This window comes from Scyliorhinus torazame, chromosome 1, assembly GCF_047496885.1.
Source record: "Scyliorhinus torazame isolate Kashiwa2021f chromosome 1, sScyTor2.1, whole genome shotgun sequence".
In the NCBI taxonomy this organism is placed as follows: Eukaryota; Metazoa; Chordata; class Chondrichthyes; order Carcharhiniformes; family Scyliorhinidae; genus Scyliorhinus; species Scyliorhinus torazame.
The window spans coordinates 149,989,816-150,003,425 of record NC_092707.1 but is presented as its reverse complement, the minus strand read 5'-3'; the positions used below and the strand labels follow the sequence as shown (position 1 = coordinate 150,003,425).

The following is a 13,610-nucleotide window of genomic DNA, read 5'->3' as shown; positions in this document are numbered from 1 at the left end:
TGAACATTTATGCACCAAATTGGGATGACACAGATTTTATCAAGCGTGTTGGCGGACATCTTCAACCTCTCCCTGTTCCATTCAGAGTTTCCCACCCCCTTCAAGACCACCACTATCATACCGGTGCCAAAGAAGAACCAGGCAACTTGCCTCAACGACTATCGTCTGGTGGCCTTGACATCGATCATTGTGTAATGCTTCATGAGACACATCAACTCCCATGCTCCCAGAATGCCTAGATCCACTGCAAATCGCATACCGCCACAACCGATCCACAGCAGACGCCATCTCCCAGGCCCTACACTTATCCCTGGAGCATCTCAACAACAAGGACCCCTACGTCAGACTCCTATTCATCGACTATAGCTCCGTCTTTAACACCATAATCCCAGCCAAGCTCATATGGCTCTCCCCTGTGCAACTGGATCCTTGACTTTGACCCATAGACCACAATCAGTGGAGAATCCATGGAGAATTTGTCACCCAAGTGAGAGGGAGTTTTCCTTCTTCTCTCACGTGCACTGGGTCTACTTCAGAATAGATTTTTTTCACAGTGGGAAATATGCAATTAGAGACAGGCCCAGCCCAGTGCCCACCATGGAGGTTGGGCACATCACTCCTGGCATACAAGGGGTTTTGTGAAAGGGTGATTTTGACCAGAGGGAATTATGTAGATTCCAACCAGAATGGGGAGGTCTCGCCTTCCACGTTCTGGGAAGCATTGAAGGCAGTGATCAGAGTAGAAATAATATCGTACAAGGCCCACAAGGTTAAGGCTGGCAGGGCTGAAAGGTAGAGGATGGTAGACTCAATCTTGGAATTGGATCAGCAATACTCCACAGACCCCACGGCAGAGAGAAAGAAAGAGGCTACAAATGATGTTTGAACTTGAATCGATGGGAAGTACGGCAAGCCAGCTTCGCCGTTTGTGAGGGACATAGTGTATTGGTTCCATGCAATTAGGGAAAGCACCGGGGAGGATGGTTTTACCGCCGAATTTTACGAACAGTTCTCGGTCTTGCTGGCGCCACACTTACTGGGAATGTTCAACAACTCTGTTCAGAGGGGTGCTGCCTGCCACATTGATGCAGGCCTCTATTTCTCTCATCCCGAAAAAAGACAAAGATTCCCTTGAGTGTGGGTCTTCTAGGTCTATTTCACTATTAAACTCGGGCATGAAAATACTAACTAAGGATCTAGCGAAAGGTTTGGACGGGTGCTTACCAGAAACGATCTCGGAGGACCAGACAGGATTAGTCAGGGGCCAACAGTTGTTGTCCAACATCAGGAGGCTTTTGAACGCGGTCATGCCGCCCTCTTGTGGAGCAGGTGCCAGGGGTAATCACCTGCATGGATGCAGAGAAGGCCTTTGACTGTGTGGAGTGGAGCTACCTCTTGGGGGGATTTGGGTTTGGTCCTACTTTTATTTCCTGGGTGAAACTGCTGTATAATGCCCCCGCGGCTAGTGTCCGGACCAATGCTGTGAGCTCAGGATATTGCGACTACACTGGGGCACGAGACAGGGATGCCCGTTGTCTCCACTATTGGTCGCACTAGTGATTGAACCATTGGCCATTGCACTTAGATAGTCAGGGGAATGGACAGGTATTGAGTGGGGTGGGGTGAGGAACATGGAATGTCCTTTTATGCGGACGATTTGTTGTATGTTTTCGATCCTCTCCGATATGGGAGAAATTATGAACTGTTGAAAAAATCTGTATCCTTTTCGGGGTATAGATTGAATATGAACAAGAGCGAGATGTTCCTGGTAAATTCCCTGGGGAAGAGGGCAGATCTGGGAGGTTGCCTTTTAAACTGGCCAAGACAAAGTTTAGGTATTTAGGGATTCAGGTGTCGCATGATTGGACACTGTTGCCTAAGCTGAACTTGACCAGTCTGGTGGAAGAGGTGAAAGGGGAATCGGAGGTGGGATGCCCTCCCACTAACCATGGCCAGTAGAGTACACACGGTCAAAATGAACATTTTACCGAGGTTCTATTTGCATTCCAGTGTCTTCCGAACTTCCTCTCCAAATCTTTTTTCTCTAGGGCTGATAGACTAATCTCCGACTTTGTTTGGACAGGAAAGAGTACAAGGATTAGAAGAGCTATCCTACAGAGTGGGCGACAATCAGGTGGGTTGGGGCTACCAAACCTGATGCTCTACTACTGGGCGGCGAACATTGGAAAAGTGTGAAGATGGTTTGAGGAGCTGGGTGCAGGGCAGGGTCGGATGGAGGAGGCCTCTTGCATAGAATCATGTCTAAGGACGTTGGTTATGTCCCCTCTTCTGTTCTCCCCAGCTAAACTCTCAATGAGCCCAGCGTTCTTTAACACATCTTTAAGAATTTGGAACCAGTTTGGACAACATTTTGGATTGGGAGACATGTCACCAATGAGTGATAAACAAAGATTTGCATTGTCACGGCTGGATGCAATGTGCAGGATAGGGAGGGCAAGAGAGGTTGAGGGGTTCAGGGATTTTTTTGTGGAAGGTAGGTTTGGAGGAGAAAGGGGGGGCTGATGTCTTGGTCTTGGCCTCCTTGGTGGCTCCCAGAGGTGGGTCCTGCTTGGGTGGAGGTCGGTGGTGCCACCCAGGGCTTCGGCATGGTTGAGCAACTGGTAGAATTCCTGCGTTTGGAAAAGGTTAAATATACCGAAAGGGCGGAAGAAAGGTCCTAGAGCTCTCTTCAAGCCTCTCCTTTTTTCTCTTCTCTCCACCACCAAAATCTACTCAAAGCCCACCCCACCCATCTTTTCTACCAAGTTCTCTGTTCCATTTAAGTCGCTAGACCTTGGTCAGTGCCTATTCCGCTATCTCCACTATCAAGAGAGGTGGGGTTTTTGTTTTAACTTAATAGGTGTGCAGATCAGTAAAAATTCCCACCGTTTAAGTCATTTTTCTGATTGTAATAGATGAAATGTCTGAACTGAAGCAGCAAGTGCTGTGGCGCATTACTCTGTAAATACAGTATGTGAAACTCTTTTGGTTTCCCACATTGCAAATTTGTTTGCAAGGACATGCAAGACGAGACAGACAAGGTTTGCTCCTTGTCCTATTTTTCAGCAAGATCAAAAGACTATTACTGTTATCACAATGGAAACAATTGAATCCAATTCCCAAGGAACAAAGGTAATCACAGGTCTGCTGACAAGTGTGAGGGTGGCGGTGTACTGAATAATCTCTAGGACATCTCCTTTTCTGATTTACTTTATACCAACTTGAACTTGAAAAGGAACAAGATAAAAGCTCCACCTAGACTGCTGCAGCTGTTCTGACATTACCCCCATTTTAATCTCAGCTATTTTGAAATGGTTGCTGTGCCTAGTCTCAGTATTAATCAGTTCACAAAATGGTTGAGCATAACTTTGCAAGTTAAAAAAACATTTTGCAGTCAGTTTTTTTTTGTTGCTTAAAGCTTGTTGGTAGTTTCTAGTTGGTCAGTCTAATGATGATCATACTTCAATTATTTGAAAGCTAAGATCAAACAAGCCAGGGAGAGGTAGCTGTCATTTTGCCAAAAGGTATCTGAAAACTACCTGGTCAAAACCTGAAAATCATGAGAACAAACTAGTTCACTGCTTGGATGTCCTGGCAAAAATGAGTTAAGAGCGAGTCTTAATTTCAACACAATGAGACTATAAGCAAAAGGGCGACCGAGTCAAGTTACAAATTTAGAGTATTAGAATTGGACACTGCCCGCTGCATTCGATGGCCAATGACCATCAAAACACACATCAAGTCTGCACTGTATGTTCTATGTCTATGTCATTTCACCTTCGGCAGAAGAATGATGGGCAGGATCCTCCGATCGCCGACGCCGAAATCGCGTTCGGCGATCTGCCGGAGAATTCCTGGTTATGCAGGAATTGGGGGCGACCAAACCGGCTGAACTTGGCAACCCATGCCAGCCAAGCATCCGTGACACATGCCATGTTCGCTTACCTTTAAATGCAAAGTGAGCCTGCTTGGTCCTCACGATTTCACTCCAATCAGGTTCACAGGAGAAGCCACTCCGCATATCAGATGCAAAGTTCAGCCAGTTTCGTTGTCCCATCTTCATGGGAATGGAAAATCCAACCTCGCACATGTAGGTTGACACATGCGAATTGGCATAGGGATGAGAAAATTAGGCAAGTAAACACATGGCTAAAGGAGTGGTTCGGGAAGGAGGGGGTTTCATTTCATGGGCCATTGGCATCAGTATTGGAGCAGGAGGGACCTGTACCTTCGGGACGGTCTCCATCTTAACTGATCTGGGACCAGTGTTCTAGCGAAAAGAATAAATAGGGTGATCTTAAGGATTTTAAACTAGCAAGTGGGGGAGGAACACTACAGGAAGTGAAATGGTTAATGGGAAGCAAAGCAGCAGGTTAGCACGTGGGAAGGTAGGTTCAACTACATCAAAAGTTATGAAAAAAGATAAAGGGAAGATCTCAGGAGATGTTATTAATGGAGGCGTTAGAATTCAAAAAGAAAGTATTAAAATTAGCATAAATGCACTTTACCTACATGCTCATAGCATTTGAAACAAGGTAAATGAGTTGACGGCACAAATCATCGCAAGTGACTGTGATTTAGTGGCCATTAGAGACATGGTTTCAGGATGGTCACGACTGGGAGTTAAATATTCAGGCGTATCAGGCTATTCGGAAGGCCTGATAGGAGGCAAGGGAAGTGGTGTAGCACTGATATTTAAGAATGACATTAGGACAGTAGTGAGAGATAATATAGGTTCTCTGGAGAAAACGATTGAATCCATTTGGGTGGAAATTAGAAATAGTAAGGAGAAAAGGTCACCGATAGGCATAGTCTATAGGCCACCAAATAATAACATCACCGTGGGACGGCAAATAAGTAAAGAAATAACTGATGCATGAAAAGTAATACGCCAATTATCATGGGGGACTTTAATCTAAATGTCGATTGGTCAAACCAGGTTGGTCAGGGCAGCCTTGAGGAGTTCATAGAATGTATCGGCGATAGTTTCCTCAAAAAGCATGCAATGGAACTTACGATGGAGCAAGCAATCTTAGATCTGATCCTGTGTAATGAGACAGGAATAATTAACGATCTCATAGATAGGGATCCTCTCGGAAAGGAATGATCACAGTATGGTTGAATTTAAAATAAGATAAGAGTGTGAGACGGCAAAATCCAATACCAGTGACTTGTGTTGAAACAAAGGAGACAATAATGGGATGAGGGAGGAGTTGGCTAGCATAGATTGGGAGCAAAGACTTTGTGGTGGAACAATTGAGGTACAGTGGAGGACTTTCAAAGAGATTTTTCCAGTGCTCAGAGAAAGTATATACCAGTAAAAAGGAAGGATTGTAAAAAGGAAGGACTGTAGGAAAAAGGATAATCAGCCATGGATATCTGAGGAGATAAAGGAGGGTATCAAATTGAAAGAAAAGGCATACAAAGTGGCAAAGATTAGTGGGAAGCTAGAGGATTGGGAAACAGAAAGCCACAAAAAAAGCTATAACGAAAAGATAGATTATGAGAGTAAACTAGTTCAGAATATAAAAACAGATGGCAAATGTTTCTACAAGTGTATAAAACGAAAATGTGTAGCTACTGTAAACATTGGTCCTTTAGAGGACGAGAAGGGGAATTTAATAATGGGAAATGGGTGAGATATTGAACAGTACTTTGTGTCGGTCTTCACGGTGGAAGACACAAATAATGTGCCAATAATTGTTGGCAAGAAGGCTATGGCAGGTGAGGGTGAGGACCTAGAAACTATTATCACTAAGGATGTAGTGTTGGGCAAGCTAATGGGGCTAAAGATAGACAATTCTCTTTACCCTGATGGAATACATCCCAAGGTACTAAAAGAGGAGGCGGGGAAATAGCAAGTGCGCTCATGGTAATTTACCAAATTTCGCTGGACTCTGGGGTGGGTTCGGCAGATTGGAAAACAGCAAATGTGACACCACTGTTTAAAAAAAAAGGAGGCAGCCAAAAGGCAGGTAACTACAGGCCAGTTAGCTTAACTTCTGGAGTGGGGAAATTGTTTGAATCTATCATTAAGGAAGAAACAGCGAGACATCTGGTTAGAAATTGTCCCATTGGTCAGACACAGCATGGGTTCATGAAATGCAAGTTATGTTTGACTAATTTAGTGGAATTCTTTGAGGACATTCCGAGAACGGTGGACAACGGGGAACTGGTGGATGTGGCGTATCTGGATTTCCAGAAGGCATTCTACAAAAGGGTTGCACAAAAGGCTGCTGCATAAGATAAAGGTGCATGGCGTTACAGGTAATGTATTAGCATGGATAGAGGATTGGTTAACTGACAGAAAGCAAAGAATGGGATAAATGGGTGTTTTCTGGTTGGCAATCAGTGGCTAGTGGTGTGCCTCAGGGATCAGTGTTGGGTCTGCAATTGTTTACAATTTACATAAGTGATCTGGAGTTGGGGACCAGGTGATCTGGAGTTGGGGACCATGTGTTAAAAAAGTTTGCAGATGACACAAAGGGTGGCATGGTAGCACAGTGGCTAGCACTGTTGCTTCACAGCACCGGGGTCCCAGGTTCGATTCTTGGCTTGGGTCACTGTCTGTGCGGAGACTGCACTTTCTCCGGTGTGAGAGAGAGAGTGTGAGAGAGAGAGTGTGAGAGAGAGAGTGTGAGAGAGAGAGTGTGAGAGAGAGAGTGTGAGAGAGAGTGTGAGAGAGAGAGTGTGAGAGAGAGAGAGTGTGAGAGAGATAGAGAGTGAGAGAGAGAGAGTGTGAGAGAGAGAGTGGAGAGAGAGAGTGTGAGAGAGAGAGTGTGAGAGAGAGAGTGTGAGAGAGTGTGTGAGAGAGAGAGAGAGAGAGAGGAGTGTGTGTGTGTGTGTGTGTGTGTGTGTGTGTGTGTGTGTGTGTGTGTGTGTGTGTTTCCTCCGGGTGCTCCAGTTTCCTCCCACAAGTCCCAAAAGAAGTGCTGTTAGGTATTTTGGACATTCTGAATTCTCGATGTTTAACTGAACAGGTGCCGGAATATGGTAACTAAGGGCTTTTCCCAGTAGCTTCATTACAGTGTTAATTTGAACCTACTTGTGGCAATAAAGATTATTATAAGATTATTATTATAAGATGAGTGATGGAGCCAAGTGTGCAGAAGAATATACATAGTTTAAGTGGGAGGGCAAGGGTCTGGCAGATGGAATTCAGTGATAAATGTGAGGTCATCCATTTTGGTAGGAATAACAGCAAAATGGACTACTATTTAAATGGTAAAAAATTGCAGCATCCTGCTGTGCAGAGGGACCTGGGTGTCCTTGTGCATGAATCGCAAAAAGTTAGTTTGCAGGTGCAGCAACTAATTAAGGTGGCAAATGGAATTTTGTCCTTCGTTGAGGTTATGTTGCAAATGTATTGGGTGCAGGTGAGGACACACCTGGAGTATGGTGTACAGTTTTGGTCTCCTTACTTGAGAAAGGATGTACTGGCACTGGAAAGTGCGAGAGGCGATTCACTCGGTTGATTGCAGAGTTGAGAGGACTAGCTTATGAGGAGAGACTAAGTAGACTGGGACTATACTCATTGGAATGGAGAAGAGCGAGGTGGGGTCTTATAGAAACGTATAAAATTATGAAGGGAATAGTCAAGATAGAAACAGGGAGGTAGTTTCCACTGGCGGGGGAAACTAGAACTAGCCTCAAAATAAGGGGGAGCAGATTTAGGACGGAGTTGAGGAGGAACTTCTTCACCCAAAGGGTCGTGAATCTGTGGCGTTCCCTGCCCAGTGAAGCAGTTGAGGCTACCTCGTTAAATGTTTTTAAGGCAAAGGTAGATACATTTTTGAACAGTGAAGGAAAAAAAAGGTTACAGTGAGCGGGTGGGTAAGTGGAGCGGAGTCCACAAAAAGATCAGCCATGATCTTATTGAATGGCAGAGCAGACTAGAGGGGTCAGATGGCCTACCCCTGCTTCTCGTGCTTGTTCGTAGGGAAAGCAGCTAACACCTTTGGCAGACTCACAAAAAGCATGGAACAACATCAAGCCGATTCTTAAAACCAAAATGCATATGTATAAAGTCTGTGCTCTCAACACCTCGTTTGTCGCTGTGGAACATGGACAACTTGGTTATCAAGAAGCTCAACAATTTCCATCTAATCCTTATGAGAGGAAGGATGTTCTTGCTATTGAGAGAGTGCAGCGCAAGTTTACCAGACTGATTCCTGGGATGGCTGGATCGATGGAGAGATCAAGTAAGTTAGGATTGTATTCACTGGAGTTCAGAAAGTTACCATAGAAGCGGTTGAGGCCAAAACATTCGATGCTTTCAAGAAGCAGTTAGATATAGCACTTGGGGCAAAGCAGATCAAAGGATATGGGATTAAGCTATTGAGTTTGATGATCAGCCATGACCATAACGAATGGTGGAGCAGGCTCGACGGGCCGAATAGCCTCCTCCTGCTTCTATTTTCTATGTTTCTAGCTGTTTGCAGCACATTATGGGCATCTCATGGAAGGACAAAATCACCAATGTGGCTAACCTCTCAACTGCAAAGCTCCAGCTATGTTCGCACTCAAACAACTTTGTTGGCTGAGGCACATTTCCAGAACAAAAGACTGTCGGATATTTAAGGATCTTCTGTGAGGTAGCCAAAGCTACACAGCCAGTGTGATGCGCAAAGCTCTACGTAAAGGATTGGATTGGATTTGTTTATTGTCATGTGTACCGAGGTACTGTGAATAGTATTTTTCTGCGAGCAGAGATCATTAAGTACATGAAAAAAGAAAAGAAAAAGAAAATACATAATAGGGCAACACAAGGTACACAATGTAAATACACAGACATCGGGTGAAGCATACAGGAGTGTAGTATTAATCAGGTCAGTCCATAAGAGGGTCTTTTAGGAGTCTTGTAACAGCAGGGATAAAGCGGTTTTTGAATCTGTTTGTGCGTGTTCTCAGACTTCTGTATCTCCTTCCCCTTGGAAGAAGTTGGAAGAGTGAGTAAGCCGGGTGGGAGGGGTCTTTGATTATGCTGTCCGCTTTCCCCAGGCAGCAGGAGGTGTAAATGAAGTCAATGGATGGGAGGCAGGTTTGTGGGATGGACTGGGCTGTGTTCACGACTCTCTGAAGTTTCTTGCAAGCATGAAGTGAAGGCCCTAAACATCAACTTTTGCACCTGGGAGGCACTGTCTGATAACAGAAAAATAGTGACATGTGCCAAGAGTGGCTTGATAATCAGCAGCTACAGGGTCTTTGCAACAGGTAACACCCAAACAACTCAACACCTGTTGAACACTTCATATTCGATATTTCCAGCAGACCTGCATTGGTCTCCTCAACCATCAGAAGTGCACTATATGAAGTGACCCTCACCCCAAAGGATTTGATTTGTTGCACATCCATCACCCTACAAGGATGGAGGCAAGCCAATAGCAGATGACACGAGTATAACAAGAATGTTAAACCTAATAAATAATTGGTTAGGCTGCAGAAGGAATACAATGCCAGTTTTAGGTATGATAATTTAGGATCAATGACGTGGCCAGGAAACAAAGTGGCGAATATTCAAAATACTGAGGGGTGCTTAATAGACTAAATCCAATGGTCAGCGTCAGTAATTAGAGAGCAAAAATCTATCAACAGAACACAATAGCAAAAAAATGTGCTTAATCATTTTCCACAGTGGTATGTCAAGATATGCATGGTATGCCCCACAGGGAACAATAATTAAAGCGGAATCCATAATAGTTTTTAAAAGGGAAGTGGTATGGGGGTGGAAGGGTAGAGGGGTGAAGTGAAATGGACACGTTTAAAAATAAGGGGTTTCCCACTTTTAAGACTGGATGAAAAGGAACTTCTTTCAGAAGGTCATTTAGTTCTTGGAATTCTCTTCCAAGGCAGGCAGTGGGTTATTGAGTACAGCAAAGGCTGAGTTCACAGATTTTGGATCTAGAAGGGAGATCTGTCGAGGGTGGAGGACAGAAAGTAAGTGAAGTTAGGCCACAATAAATCAGTCATGATCTTATTGAAGGTCAGCATGACCTAGCCTTTCTCCTATTTTTTAGATATTATTTTCTTTCATTAGCCAAGGTATAGAATACAAGAGCAGGGAAGTTATGCCAGAGCTGTATAAAACGCTAGCTCGGCCAAAGCTGGAGTACTGCATATAATTCAAGTAACTACAGTACAGGAAGGATGTGGCCACACGAGAGAATTACTGGAAACTTCTAACTCTCAAGAAAGTTTGGTTAGGTTGGTGTTGTTTCGGGACTGGACGCGAAGAATAGAGGGGTGGCAATATTAGTGGGAAAGCGGGTGTCATTTGAGGCCAAGACTATTGAGGTGGACAATGGAGGGCGATATGTAATGGTGAGCGGTAGGCTGCAGGGGACGTGGGTGGTGTTGGTAAACGTATATACCCCGAACTGGGATGATGCAGGATTCATGAAGCGCATGTTGGGGCGCAATCCAGACCTGGAGAAAGGAGGCCTGATAATGGGAGGGGACTTCAATACAGTGTTGGATCCAGCACTGGACCGCTCCAAATCAAGGACTGGAAAGAGGCCGGCGGCGGCCAAGGTACTTAGGGGGTTTATGGATCAGATGGGGGAAGTGGACCCATGGCGGTTTGCAAGGCCGCAGGCCAGGGAATTTTCTTTCTTTTCCCATGTACAGAAAGCCTACTTCCGGATAGATTTGTGTGTTCTGGGCAGGGCGCTCATCCAGAGGGTGGAGGGGACAGAGTATTCGGCCATAGCCGTTTCGGACCATGCCCCGCACTGGGTGGAACTGGAGCTGGGAGAGGAGAGGGACCAACGCCCGCTGTGGCGGCTGGATGTGGGACAGCTGGCGGACGAGGTGGTGTGTGGGAAGGTGAGGGGGTGTATCAAAAGGTACTTGGAGGCCAACGACAACGGGGAGGTGCGGGTAGGGGCGGTATGGGAGGCGTTGAAGGCGGTGGTCAGGGGAGAGCTAATCTCCATTAGAGCTCATAGGGAGAAGACAGAGGGCATGGAAAGGGAAAGGTTAGTGGGGGAGATACGCAGAGGCCCCGGAGGAAAGATTACTTGGGGAAAGACGACGGCTCCAGACGGAGTTTGACCTGTTGACCACAGGAAAAGGAAAGCGCAGGGGGCGACCCATGAGTATGGGGAAAAGGCTAGTCGGATGCTGGCACACCAGCTCCGTAAAAGGATGGCAGCAAGGGAAATAGGGGGAGTCAAAGATGGAAGGGGAGCCACGGTTTGGTGTGCGACGAAAATAAACAAGGTATTTAAAGCCTTCTATGAAGAGCTGTACAAATCTCAGCCCCCAGCGGGGGAAGAGGGTATGAGACGATTCCTAGACCAACTGAGATTCCAGAGGGTGGAGGAGCAAGAGGTGGCTGGTCTGGGGGCACCAATTGGGTTGGAGGTGCCGAGCAAGGGTTTGGGGAGCATGCAGGCGGGGAAGGCCCCGGGACCGGATGGGTTCCCGGTGGAGTTCTTCAGGAAGTACGTAGACCTGTTGGCCCCACTACTAGTGAGGACCTTTAATGAGGCAAGAGAGGAGGGGACCCTACCTCCGACAATGTCAGAAGCGACAATTTATTTGATCCTAAAGCGGGACAAGGACCCACTGCAATGTGGATCGTACAGGCCGATCTCGCCCCTTAATGTGGATGCAAAGTTGCTGGCAAAAGTGCTGGCCACGAGGATCGAGGACTGTGTCCTGGGGGTGATTCACGAGGACCAGACAGGATTTGTAAAGGGTAGGCAGCTAAACACCAATGTGCGGCGGCTCTTAAACGTGATAATGATGCCATCGGTGGAGGGAGAAGCGGAGATAGTGCCAGCTATGGACGCGGAGAAGGCCTTTGATCGAGTAGAGTGGGAGTACCTCTGGGAGGTGCTGCGTAGGTTTGGGTTCGGGGGAGGGTTTATCAGTTGGGTTAAGCTCCTTTACAGAGCCCCGGTGGCGAGTGTAGTGACGAACCAGCGGAGGTCAGAGTACTTTCGACTGTACCGAGGGACGAGGCAGGGGTGCCCCCTGTCCCCCCTGTTGTTCGCATTGGCGATCGAACCATTGGCCATGTCATTGAGGGAGTCTAATAAATGGAGGGGGGTGGTCCGAGGGGGAGAAGAGCATCGGGTGTCGCTATATGCGGATGACCTGTTGCTGTACGTGGCGGATCCAATGGAGGGGATGGTGGAGGTCATGCAGACTCTAAGGGAGTTTGGGGAGTTTTCGGGCTATAAGCTCAATGTAGGGAAGAGTGAGCTCTTTGTATTACAGGCAGGGGACCAAGAAAGAGGGATAGGGGACCTACCGCTCAGGAGGGCGGAGGGGAGCTTTCGGTATCTGGGGATCCAGATAGCCAGGAGTTGGTGGGCCCTACATAAACTGAATCTGACGAGGTTGGTGGAGCAAATGGAGGAGGATTTTAAAAGATGGGACATGCTACCTCTCTCGCTGGCGGGTAGAGTGCAATCGGTCAAAATGGTGGTCCTTCCGAGGTTTTTGTTTGTGTTTCAGTGCCTTCCCATCGTGATGACTAAGACTTTTTTTTTTTAAAAAGAGAGTAGGCAGGAGTATTATGGGGTTTGTGTGGGCGAATAAGACCCCGAGGGTAAGGAGAGGGTTCCTGGAACGCAGTAGGGACAGAGGAGGGTTGGCACTGCCAAACCTGGGGAGCTACTACTGGGCAGCAAATGTGTCGATGATCCGCAAGTGGGTTATGGAGGGAGAGGGGGCGGCATGGAAGAGGATGGAGATGGCGTCCTGCAAAGGAACGAGCCTGGGGGCGTTGGTGACGGCACCGCTGCCGCTCTCGCCGACAAAGTATACCACGAGCCCGGTGGTGGCGGCAACGCTAAGGATCTGGGGCCAGTGGAGACGGCACAGGGGTGCAATGGGAGCATCGGTGTGGTCCCCGATCAGGGGTAACCATTGGTTTGTCCAGGGGAAGATGGACGGGGGGTTCCAGAGCTGGCATCGGGCGGGGATCAGAAGAATGGGAGACCTGTTCATTGACGGAACGTTTGCGAGCCTAGGGGCACTGGAGGAGAAGTTTGAGTTACTATGCAGGTGAGGGCTTTTGTGAGGCGACAGGTGAGGGAATTTTTTTTTTTTTTTTTTTTTTTTTTGTTACCCGGGGGGGTGGGGGTTATTGTTTGTAAGGGAGAAAAATTGTGTTTAAAAACTTTAATAAATATATATATTTTTTTAAAAAAAGGTTGGTGTTGTTTTCTATGAATCGGAGGAGACGGAGGGAAGATTGAATTGTGAAGTATAGAATGACGAGGGGTTTAGAAAGAATAGTTCCCTTGGCAGAGAGGCAAATAATCAACAAGCATAAATTTAAAGTAATTGGCAAAAGGATTACAGGGGAGTCGAGTGCGTGATGGGGTCTGGAACTCTGCCCGAGAGGGAGGCAGAAATATTTTAAAATATTTGGAGATGCAATTGAACTGTTACCCTTTGGGCTATCGACCAATTTGGAAAGTGAGATTCGGCCAAAACTCTTTTCGACTGTAACAACACAATGGACTGAATGGCCTCCTCTGTGCCATACATTTTCTAAATTTCTAAGAACAAGATTGTAGATCTTGCATACCCATCATGGATCAATACAAAACAAATAATAAATAACAAAAGGCCACAAGAGCGCCTGAAGTTTC

General features: G+C 46.5%; 1 protein-coding gene across 6 annotated transcripts in view; it reads right to left on the bottom strand.

Annotated features, from left to right (window-relative positions):
* Window positions 1–13,610, bottom strand: part of cep85 (centrosomal protein 85) — a 104,845-nt gene that overhangs the window by 28,998 nt on the left and 62,237 nt on the right. The window lies entirely within an intron of this gene.